This window comes from Bos taurus, chromosome 3, assembly GCF_002263795.3.
Source record: "Bos taurus isolate L1 Dominette 01449 registration number 42190680 breed Hereford chromosome 3, ARS-UCD2.0, whole genome shotgun sequence".
Taxonomy (NCBI): Eukaryota; Metazoa; Chordata; class Mammalia; order Artiodactyla; family Bovidae; genus Bos; species Bos taurus.
The window spans coordinates 9,552,984-9,568,160 of NC_037330.1; positions in this window are offsets into that span (position 1 = coordinate 9,552,984).

A 15,177-nucleotide genomic window follows, 5' to 3' on the forward strand; every position below is an offset into this window, starting at 1 on the left:
TCCTCCCCTCCCGCCCCTTAAGCAACTGGCCCGTGGAAGGTCCATTTGTCCCGCTGGGTGCTCCCCCTGGGTTCCCCTCACCCTCCGAGGCCTGGCACCACCGCCGAGAGCAGCGGGGCGGCGGGGGGGGGGGGGGGGGGGGGGGGGGGGGGGAGGGGGGAGGCTGTGCCCCGTGGGGAACGCGCCCCTCAGGACGAGTGCCGGGGACCAGTCCTCTCAGCCTGGTAGAGGCCGGAGCCCATGAAGTGCGACATCTTCCTCTCGATTTCCTGATGGGGAAACTGAGGCCCAGGGAGACTGACAGTTTGAGCTGATGAAACAGAATCAGAACCCAGGTCTCCCGAGTCTGTATCTAACCTCTCAGAGTAAGAAACGCAGACTTTTTCCTGCACTGTTAGGTGGTGGGGTGGCCGAAGCCAGGGGAAGGTAGCGTTGGAGCCCCAGGCCGGCCCTTAGATACAAGAGTCAGAGACAGTGTCAGGAGCAGCATGGAGTCTGCTTGGAGACAGAGGGCAGAGAGTCTCCCCAAGCCCTCCAGATGCACCTTTCCAAAGTTTGAGCATCAGAACTCGCAGGATCTGGGAGGCGGCTGGTGGAAGGGCAGGCCGGGCCTCCTGGACAGACCAGTAGGCCTTCCAGAGAAGATCTCTTTCTGGGTTTCCTTCACCCTGGTTACAGATGGGACACATTATTCGCTTAGTCGCTAACCAAGAGCTCTGGGCTGAAGCTATGCCTGGGGTTATTGGGTACCTGAGGAGAAGCCCATAGAGAGGAAAATGGGGAGATTCAAAGAGGTATGTGGAGGTCAGCATGCTAACAAGTACCAGACTTGTGAACTAGAAAGGAGGGCAGCTGCTTCCTTATTGGGGGGCGGGTGGAGGGGAAAGGAAGGAGAGTCTGCAGCAGGCAGGATGGCAGGTAGCACACAGGGACCTCTCTGCAGGGAAGCCTGGGAGAAACTGAGGCAGTGCCTGGGGAGGGGGGAGGGCTCTGGTTGCTGACACCAGCCAGAAACAGGGGTAGGGGAGGTGACCAAGACAGGACGCCGTGGTGTCGCTGCTCATCTGTCAAAAGAGCCAAAGAACTGGGGGCCAAAGGAGGAAAGGGAAACTGGAAGGGGCACAGAAAGAAAAAAAGTCCTGCCTTCACGTGGAGGCTGCCAGAGGACAGGGTTCTCCTGGTGGAGGGAAGCCAGTGCGCTGGGGTCAGGTCTGAGCCCTGGCGAATTAGCGTCAAAGGAAGTTAGGAGAGAAGGGCGGGAGTGGGGCCCTCCAGCCCGATGCCTGAGGTGTCTGCTGGCGGGACTGGTCCTTGCTGGCCCCAGAGGGAACGCCCCACAGAGGGATTATCGACCTCTCCTCCAGCAAGTCCACTCTCAGAGCACAGGGTTCATGTTTGAATTCCCCAAATAACTGACCCCCTCCGGGCCAGCGGTTGGGATTTTCCATTACAGGGATCCGGTAGGTCATGCCCAGCATCTGCCCTCCTTCTCTTCCTGGGTTACAGCAGGAAGGGTGAGTGGAAGGGGGCAACTCCCTTCTCTGCACCGGCCCCTCCACCGACCTTGACTTTGGACCTGGGGAGATCAGGTAGTGGGAGGAAACAACAAGGAGAAAACAGATCCAAGTTCAAGCCTCGGTGTGTAGAGAGGAGAGTGAGAGAAGTAATTGAAGATGCAGCAAGAAGGCTCATGGTTAGACAACAGGAGGGACTGCCTGAAGAAGTCGATGAAAGAGAGACCCACAGGTTGGGGGCAGCCTTGCCCTGGGTGGACAAGAGATGACTTGGGATTTAGGAAGCAGCCACTCATCGGTTCCTGGGTCAGAGTGCCCCGGTTATCTTCTGCAGGACACAAGGTGAGACAGGCCATGCCGGCTTCCAGCACTAGCTTCTCAGGGTTTTCACACCCCATCCTCATCCCTGCTGGCGCCTCCCAGTACTGCCCAGTCCTTCCAAGGTCCTGGTCTCTGTAGCCAGGCCCAACACCGGAAGGGGCTGTGCCCTTCCTCTCGGCCCACACAAACCTGGTGAAGGGGGGAGGGTCCCTGCCTAGCCCTGCAGTTGGATGAGTCTGTAGCCGCTAGTGGTAAAGAATGCAGCAGACCTAAGAGACGTAGGTTGGATCCTTGGGTGGGGAAGATCCCCTGGAGGAGGGCATGGCCACCCACTCCAGCGTTCTTGCCTGGCGAATCCATGGACAGAGGAGCCTTGCAGGCTACAGTCCACGGGGTCGCGCAGAATCAGACATGACTGAAGCGACTTAGCGCGTGCACACACACACGCAGTCCTAAGGGCGCTGCTACATGCATATCTGGGACTCAGACAAAGCAAAGGAGCACAGGGCCCAGGGCCTGTCCCTCACCTGTGTAGGGTGTCCCTGGCCTCCCTCCCTGCTCAGGACAGTGTGGAGGCTCTGGGAGGTCACCCCTTCCTCCTCCTCCTCTGCAGACCTCCGACTCCAGGACATCAACCAGAATAGACGCCACCTGGTCTTTTGATCTGGGGTGCCTGGTTGGGCTCCTGCTTCCTTTGAACACAGCCAGTGGTGCCAGCATGGACCAATGCCCTTGGGGTAAGAAGAGGGAAGCAGAGACCAAGAAAGACTTGAAGGTAGGAGGTGGGAAGTCCAGGGGAAATGGGCTGGGGGCTGGATCTGAAAGTCTTAAATCAGAAAGCAGACCCACGAAGGAGAGGCTGTGTGGTCCTGAATCAAGTGTTCTGTTAGTATGGGAGGGTCTGGGTGGAGGTGTGTGCGTGAGAGCGAGACAGGAGACAGGCAGAGGAGGGTATATTCTTGCGTGGGTGCAGACGTGTGCTAGTCCGTGACGGAGGGCTGCTGTGTGTGGGGAAGAGCCTGTGGGAAGGAGCCGAGTGAACTCCTGAGGAGAAGGTGTCGTCAGCGTGGCAACACCCCGTCCCCGGTGTTCCTGCTGTGCGTGTGTGGCTGGGGCGGAGCACGTGTGGAGTCGGGTGGGTGTACGTGAGAGTCCATGGGAGAATGTGTGTGTGCACGGGGAGGGGGTGGGGACACCGCTCAGCTGCAGATGGGCTTTCAAGGTCTCCAAGAAACAGTTTTGTTTCCTAAGTGACTGGCCTCCTGGGGCCTCCAGCCCAGACTTGAAGGTTGTTTCAAGATCATGAAAGAGCGCGAGGGAGGGCGAGTGGGAGGCAGGAAGCGCTGGGAGCCGCTGTCACTGCCGCCCCTGGCCCTGTGCCCACCCCTCACCCCACTTCTCTGCCCCAGTCCCTCCCTGGCTCCCCAGTCCTGCTTGCTCTTCCTCCTCTCCCTCTGTCAGCCCGCTCCAGGCAGTCTCTCCTCTCCCTTCCGTCATTCCCTCCCCTCCCCGCTGCTCCCCTTCCCTCCCATTGCTCTTCAGGGTCTTGTCACCACTGCCAGGCTTCTGGGGCCTTCTTGGGGGAGTGAGTGAAAAAGCTCTCCTGGCTCTGGGAGGCTGTCTTGGGTGACAGGATGAACTGGAGCAGGGCAAGCCTGGGCTGTCCCAGAAAGGTGCCTCTTCTCCCTCCTCCTCTCCAGCCCTCTCTCCTCACAGGTTGTAGTGACCTTGTGGTGGGCAGGTTGGGCTGAGAGCTGCAAAGAGCCTGTCCAGGTCCTGCTGCTGCCTCAGTTCCCCCACTGGACCACAAGGACTGTGTTGGATTTTTTTTCTCTCTCTTTCTCTGTGTTTACATCTGTGCCTCTGTGCTCTTTCTTGTCTTTTGAAACCATTCAGAAAGCAGCTTAGAAACCTCTTCCGTTTCCTTGCTTCTGTCATTTAAAATTTTTCCTCTGGATTATTCTTACTATCCTTTTAATTGGTAAAACCACATTATACAGAATTCAGAAAATGGACTAGAAGAAAGAGCGCCTGGAGGAATTTTCCTCAATCTCTCCACCTCTGCTCCTGCCCACCTCTTTCAGCTCTCTTTGCTGCTCTGTGGGTGGGGATGGCTCCATGTTTGTGTCCTGGAAGTGCAGTGGAAGGCAGATGGAGGGGCAGGAAAGGATCAGAGTGTGGCCTGGGAGATGCATGTCAACCTCCCCGCTAAGCACGATGGCCCAGAGCTGCTCTGGGCCTGTCTTTGCACAGTCCTACCTGCAGCCCCGACCATGGTCCAGTGCAAAGGGGACATATCTGCACGTCAGGCCAGCGAGGCTGCTGCCAGTGGAACCGCTCAAGGGACCTTAGGGAAGAGGCATCCTTCATCTGAATAATGAGCAGAGCTAGAAAATCTCTGAGGTTTCTTTACAGCTCTGATGATCCCCAAATTCCAGGCTACTTCCTTCTTAGCACTTGGCTCTGCCCAGGTAAACAGGAAAAATTACCTGTGTTTGTATCTCCAACAATCAGTTGGAGCCCAGGGTTCAGAAGGAAGTCCAAGGGGCAGGCACTCCTATTTTGTTCACTAGTATGACTCTCAGAAATGAGTCTGATCCCTTCAGCTCTTGGCACAGAGGGAAGGAAGGGCTCAGGGTCTGAGCAAAGACTACCCTGATTTCTTACAGAGTACCTTCGTGAGAAGGGAAAGGGTCTGGCTATCTTTGGGGGAGAAGAGCCAGGTTGAGGGTGAGGTTGGAGAAACTGGACATTTCTTGGCTGGCATTTGACCCACGAAACCCAGATGAGTCTGTTTCCAGAGCTTCTCTGGGCTGGGCAAAGTCTGTGAGGGGTAATGGGAAGGATGAGGTTAATGGGCCCTGCTGAGTGTGGGGGGCAGGGGTCACAGCTGGGCCCGCTAGGGTTCCTGTTTGCCTTTGATTCCATCTGGGTAGGGAGGGAGCGGCCCCCAGCCCCCTGGGGCAGGTTTGGTTTGGCTGGAGATCTGACCCAGAGCTCCTCGCCTCTCCGTTCCCCCTATCAAAAGGCAGCCTGGTTCCCCTGTAGCCTCCTCCTTCCCTAACCAGGCCCCCTCCACTTGGCCCAGGACACAGCTCTGTTTGTCTTCCTGCCCCCTTAGGCGTTCCGGACCCCCAGATGGGCCAGGAGGCCCTGAAAACACCTGAGACGCAGGGCAGCAGCCTCACTCTGCACAACGAGCTCTCCTTGGGACCTCAGGGAGCTCGGCCTCTCCTGGGCCTCAGTCTCTCTGCAAGTCCTGGACCCATTCACCCTGTGCTCTCTCTTGATGTTCTCAGCCCTCCCCCTTGGGGAACATGAAGGCCCCCATAGACGGCTCAGCCAGTGGGGCGGGTTCCCATTCAGGCCACCGCCCCCTTCAGACTCTCCCAGTGTTTCTGGAGCACTGATGGTGTGCCAGGCTCCCTGCACACAGGTGCTAGAGAGACTGCTGCAATCAAGGCGAGCAAGGTCACCACCTCATGGTCCTTTTGTTAGAATCTCATGGCCTTTTAGCCTCCAAATCCCTCCACCGCATCCCTTGACCTGAGCTCCCAGGGCAGCTCTGAGCCCTTGGGGACACCTCATTTCCTTTAGCTCCTCATACTTCTTCACCTCCATTTCTGCTGAATGAGATTGGGTGGGCCTAGGCTCTGCTTCCCACCTGGGCAATTCCCCTATCCCAAAGACGCTAGGCCACAGAGCCCTAGGCATCACTGAGGCTAGACCAGAGGGAGGGCAGAGTCTTGCGGAATAGGACTCACTCCACCATGAGCTAGCAGTGTGGACCTGAATAAGTCCTTTACCTCCCATCAATAGAGTGAGGGGGTGGACTGCCGTAAATTAAGGTTCCATGCCTGGGCCTTACCCCAAGGATCATGTTTTAGCTGGTCTGAGATGGTGCCCAGCCATTAGTGTCTTTTAAAAGCTCCCAGATGATTCAATGTGCAGGCAGAGTTGGAACCAACTGTGTCTAAGGACTCTAGCTCATCAGAGTTAACAGTTTAATGAGGCACCACGCTAAGCGCTTGTGTACTTTCTATGAGTTCCTCAGTTTAATAACTTTTAAATTACAAACAAATCTTTTATTGATGGGAAAACTGAAACCCCAAGATCCCAAGATGCTAACCCAAGCAGGGCAGCTGGGATTCAAACCCAGGCAGTTTGTTTCTAGAACCGGAATGTGTAATTTCCATGCTATAGGGGTGCAGAGAAGGATCTGCTCTGGGTTCTTATCCCCAGGAGCACATGTGCAGAAACCTCTAGGTTGCAGTGGTGAGAGTGAAGTGCCCCCAGAAGACACGGGGGAGGAACAGTACAGCTGGCTGCACACTGTTCTGTTTAGAGGGTGAGGGCAGCTTGGTGAAGGAAGAGAGGGTTCTCAGAAGAATTAGGAGGCTTGCAGGGGGCAGGTGGCATTCTAGTTGGGCCTCAAGAGACGGGTAGGGTCTAGCTTACAGACCCAGAGAGAGCATGCTCCAAGTAGAGGAAACACCACGGTCACAGGCCTGGAACTCCCAGTGCGCCAAGAAACATGGGAGCCAAGGGATTTCCATGGTGGCCCAACGGCTAAGACTCCATGATCCCAATGCAGAGGGCCTGGGTTCAGGGTCAGGGAACTGGATTCCACATGCCGCAACTAAGAGTTCATAGGCCGAACTAAAGATCTTGCATGCCGCATCTAAAGCCCAGAGCAGAGCAGCCGAATAAATAACGGCGATAGTGTAAGAAGAAAAAACAAACAAACAAGCAAAATGCGCCTGCCAATGCAGGAGACAAAAGAGACACAGGCTGGATCCCTGGTTGGGAAGATGCCCTGGAGAAGAACATGGCAATCCACTCCAGTATTTTTGCCTGAAGAATCCTATGGACAAAAGGGCCTGGTGGGCTACAGTCCATAGGATCGCAAAGAGTCGGACCTGACTGAAGCGACTTAGCTCACAAATATGTTTTTAAAAAAGGAAAGAAACACAGGAGCCAATACTGGGAATGGAAGTGGGAATCATTTCATGCAGGGCCTTGAAGACCAGCTAGGTGCCATTCTAAACGCCAGCATTTCCCAAAAGGCTCTGATGATAATAATCACTTGGAGTGCTTGTTACAAATACAGGACAGCAGTCACATCGCTTAGAAATCCTGATCCATAAGGGCAGGGGTGGGGAGTGGGATTCAGTATTTTTACCACCAAGCAAGTTTGAAAAATATTATTATAAGCGACATGGAGCCACTTCAAAGGTTTGAGCAGGGAAGAGGGATGTTCTCAGATGGTTCAATGATTGCAGGCAGTGTGTGCGCACGGACTGGGGTGTTGGGCTGGAAGAGGCAGAAAGGAGGTTATGGCAAAAATTTAGCCAAGGGGTGTGAAGGACTGGAGCAAGAGATTCGCGATGACAATGAAGAGAAAAGGACTTTGGGAGGTAGAATTTCAGGATCTGGCAATTGATTGTATGGGAGGAAGGAGCTGAAGATGAAAGTGGATGCTAGCGCAGCATTAACTACCATAAGGTTATGGGGACTTCGCTGGTGGTCCAGTGGTAAAGAATCCACCCTTTCAATGCAGGGGACAAGGTTCCATTCCCGCTCAGGGAACTAAGATCCCACGTGCCATGGGGCAGCTAAGCCCGTGCACTACGGCTACTGAGCCCACACTCTAGAAACTGGTGCTACAACTTGAGAAGCCCACGTGCTGCAACAAAGACCCAGTACAGCCAAAAAAGAAGGCGGAGGATGGCTGAAAGGAGGTTGTGTGGGAGAGAAGGTGCATGTTGGCCCTGGAGCGTGTTCAGTGTGAGATGCTGCTGGCAGGCTTTCCAGGTAAAGGTGCCCAGTGGGTGGTGAAATGGGGATTGGCGCTTGGGAGAGAGGACAGGCCATGGAAGTCACCTGCACAGAGGTGAGCGCTGAACCAGGAGGGCAGAGGAGACTGCCAGCAATCGTGGGCAGACGCGTGGGTCACACCCAGCACAGAGAAGGAGGATCCAAAGACGGAGAAGTAGACAAGCCAGCAAGACGGGGAACTAGACCCAGGAGGAGGCCTGGAAACCGACAGAGGAAAAAGTTTCAAGGGCAAGAAACTAGCAGCTTCAGATGCTACAGAAGGCCAAGGGGAAATGAAAGATGGCCACACTGGGGAAACTTGGAAGTTGCTGGTGTAACCTTTAGAAAACCATTTCCATAGAGGGTGTGTGTATGTGTCAGTCGCTCAGTCATGTCCGACTCTTTGCAATTCCATGGACTGTTGCCTGCCAGGCTCCTCTGTCCATGGAATTCTCCAGGCAAGAATATTGGAGTGGGTTGCTATTTCCTTCTCCAGGGGATCTTCCTGACCCAGGGATCAAACCCAGGTCTCCCGCATTGCAGGCAGATTCTCTACTGTCTGGGCCAAGAGGGTAGAGTTTGCAAATAAAATTGTGAAGGGTGTTCTTGCCTGGAGAATCCCAGGGACGGGGGAGCCTGGTGGGCTGCTGTCTATGGGGTCACACAGAGTCGGACACAACTGAAGCGACTTAGCAGCAGCAGCAGCAGCAAGGAGTGCATGGTGAGGAAACTGAAGCAGGGGTGGAGGTTACCCTCTTCAAGAGGAGTCCAGGAAGTGGAAGGAAAAAGCAGGGAACAGAGAGCAGAGTAGGTGGGAGCCAGGGAAGGACACGGTTCGCCAAGAAGAATCTCCTGCCTCCATCTGCCGCAAGAGCCCTAGCTTTGATCATAGCCAGGCACCGTGGTTCCTACATTCTCATTTATTTTCAGAACAACCTCAAAAAAACAAGAGGTCCAGACCATACTAATTCTCCTATTCCACACTGTGAAATCAAGGCTAGAGAAACTCAGGGATGGGATGGAGGCCACACAGCTGGTAGATCCAGGCGCATCCAGGCCCGTGTTGTCTGATTCTGGAATCTCAGCCCTGACATTTTTGACTGTGTTGAGAACACAGAAGTTCTATTTCATGTGTCTGAACTCCTGAAGGTAACTGGCTTGATCCCCCGCTTTGGGGGTGTGTTCCATCCAGTTGCCTTCCCCCAGGGATATCCGGTTCAGGAGCTGGCATCTTAAGCGCCCGTTACCCACTGGAGCAGGTAGTCCTGCACATCTGGACTCCTACCACCCTGTCCTGCTAGCCGGCTGGACCTGCTCCCTCGTCATTCCCCTGGATGTCAGCTCTTCTCAGTGTGGTGGTTTGTCCCATGCAGAGGCTGAATGGCAACACGGTCAGGAACTGCTGTGCAGTCAGAATGTCTGGATAAGAAACCCTAGATCTGTGATTTCCCTGCTGGTCCAGTGGTTAAGACTTCATGCTCCTACTGCAGAGGCTTCCAAGGTGGTGCTAGTGGTAAGGAACCTACCTGCCTGGCAATGTAGGAGTCGTACGAGACACAGGTTTGATCCCTGGGTTGGGAAGATTTCCTGGAGAAGGCCACGGCAACCCACTTCAGTATTCTTTCCTGGAGAATCCCATGGACAGAGGAGCCTGGTGGCTACAGTTCATGGAGTCGCAAAGAGTCGGACACGACTGAAGCAACTTAGCACCCATGCACGCTCCCACTGCAGGGGGTGCCGATTCAACATCTGATCACAGAAAATAAGATCACACATGCCTCGGGGCACAGTGCTGTGCTGTGCTTAGTCACTTCAGTCGTGTTGGACTCTTCGACCCCGTGAACTGTAGACCCCCAGGCTCCTCTGTCCAGGGTATTCTCCAGGCAAGAATACCAGAGTGGGTTGCCATGCCCTCCGCCAGGAGATCTTCCCAATCCAGGGATTGAACCCAGGTATCCCACATTGCAGGCGGATTCTTACTGTCTGAGCCACCAGGGAAACCCAAGAATACTGGAGTAGGTAGTCTATCCCTTCACCAGGGGAACTTCTGAACCCAGGAATCGAACCGGGGTCTCCTGCATTGCAGGCAGATTCTTTACTAGCTGAGCTACCAGGGAAGCCCCACCAAATCCATACTCAATAAAACCACATAACTAAAAAAGGAAAAGAAACTAGATCTACCACTCACTGGCCAAAAGTTTAACTTTTCTGAGCTTTCATTTCCTCATCAGCTCTAACTCAGAGGGCTGCTTGGTGAATTCAAATCCTCAATGCATGTTCGCTACGATTTCCTGCCCTTGTTTTTCCACGTCCTGGTCTCAGGACTGCAGTTTGTTCCTCAGCTGAATGTGATCTGCAGGACCCATCCCTCCCCAGAGGACAGAGCTGGGCCTATCCCAGGCTGCCCGGGAAGCCAGGCTGGGTTGTTGCTGAGGGATGGCAGGTTTGGGCTCTGAAATAGGAGGAGAAGCTTTCTGTCAGCTGTGGATGGAAGTGTCCGGTGTGAGACAAGCTCCAGAGGGGTCAATTGTGCCCACCATGGAGGCGATCTGGTCACTAGAGAGAAAGAACCCGGCTTCCTTCTCTCTCACTCACCCCCTTGCTCTTTCGCTTCCTCAGTTGCTTGGCACATGTCTGTGGCACTTCTACTCCTTGCCAGGCACTGTACTAGGCCTGGGGGCAGAGCCAAGAAGAGCCAACAGTGGCCTTGAGCAGCTCACAGCCAGGATGCAGAGGCAGATATAAACCAAGGCTGGGATGACAATGCAGAGTGGAGAACACCATCCAAGGTCTGAGAACAGGTGCTGGGAGAGCGGGGGAGGCTGCATGGGCATCAGGGCCCCAGGCCCGCTCCCTCCCATGGCGAGCTCCTGCACCCATCTGTTTCTTTGTTTTTGTAATCTTTATTTCTGGCTTTGTTTTCCCTTTCCTTTCCCAACAGAGAGCCTTTGGAAAAATTCCACCCTTGTTTCAGTTGGACTAGGGAAAAGGGGACTTGTCCACTCTTCGGCCAGGAGAGCTAAGGGGTGCCAGGTTCCTGGAGAGTCCAGGTGTGGATGGCGGGAGGCCAGGGCTTTGGGGGGGGGTGGGCACTGGGGAAAGCTTGAAGCGCAGGGGCAGGGAATAGTGACAAGCAGGGGATGCAATGGCCCAAGTGGCTGTGTGCTCCCTACCCTCCTCCCAGACCTTACCTCACCCCCCCAAACTCTGTCCTGATTGGAGGGGAAGAGGTAAGGCCCCCCGTTCACTCAGGGAACCCTGTGAACCCCGCTTTCAGTCCCCTTTCCCCACCCAGGGCGCTTGGAAACGCCGGGCCTCGGAGGTAGACGCGAGCCTTCCATACCATCAGCAGCTCTAGAGGGCTGTGTAAGTGCACTCACGGAATTCTCACCCCTTCTTCTCTCCCCACCCCACCCCCGCACACATACACACCTGCCTCTTACTGATTCCTCTTTTCCCGAGCCTCAGCACTGCCTCCATTCATCCAACAGATATTTATTGAACACCCACTGTGTGTCAGGAGCTGGAAATACACTGGTGGGAAAACACTATTATTTCAAAAGTTTGCACAGATGCCAGGAGAGAGTGTGTGGTTGCGCACGTGCACGCACATGTGTGTGTATGAATAAGTGTGTGAGGAGGAAGCATTAAGGGAGCAGGAGCAAGAGGAATGTTATGAGCTTAAGCTCGTGAGTTAAACAGCTGGCTTTGGCTTCCAGGTGCTACCATTTGCTAGCCTGGTGACCTTGGGGAAGTGATGTATCCTCCCCAGGCCTCCTGCTCCCATCTGTAAATAGGTAACAATAGGACTCAGCCCTCCGGGTTGTTGCGAGGGCCAAGGGAGTGAGTGTGCGTGTGCAGGGTCTGCAGAGCAGTGCGGGCACACAGCGGGTGTTCACTATCAGCAGTTCCTGGTGCCTCCTCCTCACCTTGCTCAGAGCTGGGTGTGGACACACTTGCGAACGACCTGTTCTCCAAATCTGATCCCCACTCACTGACTCAGAGGCAGCCACTTGGAGTTAACCACCTCCTGCCCCACCCCCGGAGGCTCAGCTACAACTTGCAGCCCACAGATCTGTCTAGCCAGACTGCTGCCATCTTCTGCCCTTACTCAGTCCCCACTCCCCCACGCCAGCTGTTCGGGTGGGGAAGAAGTGATCTCACACAGCAGGGGTTGCCTCAGCCCCGTGCCACCCTCCAGACATATGTCTGCAGCACCAGCTCCCTCGTAGCTGGCTGGGGATGGAGTAGAGGGATGGGGGAGCCTTTGGGGTGGAGCCCGGGCACCCAGCCCTGTGGGACCTGGGAACAAGGGACTGTCAGGGGGCGGGGGGAGGATAAGGGGATTCCGGCAGAGAGGGATCCTTCCACGGCATTCCAGAGTGGGTGGCAGCTGGCCCTAATCCAAGTGAGATGGCAGGATCTCCTCAGGAGTCAGGGCCAGGCTGGCCGTGGTGCTGTGGCTTCTCTGTTCTTGAACAGATGTGCCACCCACTTGGCATAGGATTTAAGAACTTGAGAAGGAGTGTGGGCCCAGCCAGGGCTAGAGGAGGGTACAGGGAGCAGATACACACACAATTCCCCATGAGGATGCAGATGCCTGGCTGGGGAGGAAGGCGGGTCTGGTGTGAGTGTGCGTGGTTGTGGGAGACAGCTTTGTGGTGGAGTGAGTGGGTTTGGGTGTGCATGATGTCTGTGTGCTTATCTTTCAGGGCACCCAGGTCCCTGGATTGGCACAACTGTCTTGGTTCATCTCTGCACGAGTTGGGCGTCTGCGTAAAGATAGGTTTTAGGCAGCATCTCTGTCTTTTCTCTTTGAGTTGAGCCTCTCAGCAAGTGGGCAGAGAGAATGTTCCCTTCTGGGAGGAGGGGAAAACATGGCTCATCGGGGCAGTATGGGTCAAGGCTTTCATAAACACACACAAATCACAGGACATTCTTGTGTGTGATTCTTAGCCCCCACCAAACTGGGATTTATACACACTTAAGAGAAACGGAGCTGAGGGCTAAGTGTGCTGGTGGCTAAGTGTGCTAAGTGTCTGGGGGGAGGAGGGTGTGTGCTCTTTGCTTGGGTGTGGTTGTCACCCTGTCCCCTAGCTGCTGTCTGGGTCCAGAGTAGAATACATGTTTCACATACACGCTGCTCCGTTTGTCTTTTTAATAATTTATCTATTTTTAATTGAAGGATAGTTGCTTTACAAGGTGGTGTTGGTTTCTGCCATACATCAACATGAATCAGCCATAGACATACATACATCCCCTCTCTCTTGAACCTCCCTCCCTCACGTTTGCCTTTAAGAAGCCATGTAACAAGGACTTCCCTGACTTCCCTGGCAGTCCAATCATTGGGACTTTGTGCTTCCACTGCAGGGGGCTCAGGCTCAATCCCCGGTTGGAGAACTAAGATTCCACTTGCCACGTGGTGTGGCCAAATGAATAAATAAAAGAAGCCATGTAACAAGAGTTACGGACTCCTCACACCAGACAATCCAGGGTTCAAACCTGAGTTTGGACAGTAACTAATCCATTAACCCTGGACATGTTCCTAAACTCCTATAGGCCTTGGTCTCCTCATGAGGGGATAATAACAGCACTAAGCTCACAGGGTCCTGGGACGATTAGGTGAGATCACGTTACATACCTGATGGAGGTCAGAATACATCAGCAGCCCCGTCCGTGAATGTGCCTCTCCGAGAACCCTGTCTCCACAGTTGTGACTGTAAAGTGTGACATCTGAGCAAGGTTATACACACACTCTTTCAGGACACAGCATGAGTCTTAATTATTTCAAGGACTTGGGACACTTCGTGCCGCCTCAGTGCCCTGTGCATATTTCATCTTAGGGGAAATGAATAAAATAAGCCTGGGAAACACGAGCCTGGTACCTGAAGTATGCCCACCCCTGGTGGTACAAGGAGAGCTGGCGGGCTGGGGATGGCATAGTGAGGACAGCCCCCCAGGATCACTGATCACCGTGTCCCGGCTCACTCATGTCTCTGCAACCTCAGTAAGTGAAAGTCACTCAGTTGTGTCTGACTCTTTGCGACCCCATGGACTGTAGTCCACCAGGCTCCTTTGTCCACGGAATTCTCCAGGCCAGAACACTGGAGCGGGTTGCCATTCCCTTCTCCAGGGGATCTTCCCAACCCAGGGATTGAATCCAGGTGTCCCGCATTGTAGGCGGATTCTTTACTGTCTGAGCCACCAGGGAAGCCCCTGGCTCCCTCCCTTAAGACTCCTGAGACTTCTAGAGAGGCCGCATTCCCCCTTGCTCTGCTCAACCCACCGCAGGCATTGGCCTCAGTGCTGGGTCCGCCTGGTTGGATTTTTTAAGGACTAGATGGGAAGCTCTCCACTCCCCGAGATATATCCCTCCTCTGCCGCACGTGCGCGTGCTGCGTGTCTGTGCATCGCTCTGTTGGCGACGTGACGTCATTCTGTAAGAAGCCTCTCCGGGTACACGCGTGTGTCTGTATGTGTGATGCGCCTCTGCCTGCGGTTTATTCTCCTCCCCCAGGTTTCCGGGTTACATAAGCAACTGGGGCTACTCAGGCCTGGGCAATGGGCTCCCCCTACTGGTAGCCTCTGGAACTCGCAGCCTGGGGAGGGGCTTCAGAAGAGCTGGTCTCCCAGGGCCGCGTTCCCACAGGGAGGCCCGCCCAGTCCTCACGACTGCCTGCCCTTAGCTTCTTCCCAGCCCCAAGCCCTGGGGTGCTCTCTACTTCTGAGTGTCCCTCTCATGACAGTCATACTAGGGGGTTGGTTATCACTTGCTGTGGTACATCTCTGTGGCATGACTGTATGTTCTGTAAAGGGAACGTGTCCACCTGTTTACCACTGCTCTCCAGTGCCCAGCAAGAAGTGTCGCCCAACTGGTATTTGTGTGTGTGTGTGTGTGTATGCTTCCACAGCATGCCCATTAAAAAAATTCAATTAGAGTATAGTTGATTTACAATGTTGTGTTAGTTTCTGCTATATAGCAAAGTGAATCAATCCAAGTGAATAAGTATACATATATCCACTCTATTTTAGATTCTTTCCCCCATCTAGGTCATTACAGAGTATTAAGTACAGTTCCCTGTGCTATACAGTAGGTCCTTAACAGTTATCTATTTCCAATTGGTATTTGTTCAATGAAAAGTTTATAGGGTGGAGAGGCTTGGGAAGACAGTGGGGTATGGGAAGATTTTTTTTTGTAAGCTTTTAAAAAGTCAATGTTTTAAAATACTTGGGAGACTTTAAAAAGGTCCAAATTCCTAAGGATGTACAGGTTTCAGATAAGATGAAAGTTTGGTGCTGTTGATATATCTGTTGCTGCTGCTAAGTCGCTTCAGTCGTGTCTGACTCTGTGCGACCCCATAGACAGAAGCCCACCAGGCTCCCCCGTCCCTGGGATTCTCCAGGCAAGAACACTGGAGTGGGTTGCCATTTCCTTCTCCAATGCATGAAAATGAAAAATGAAAGTGAAGTTGCTCAGTCGTGTCCAACTCTTAGTGACCCCATGGACTGCAGCCTACCAGGCTCC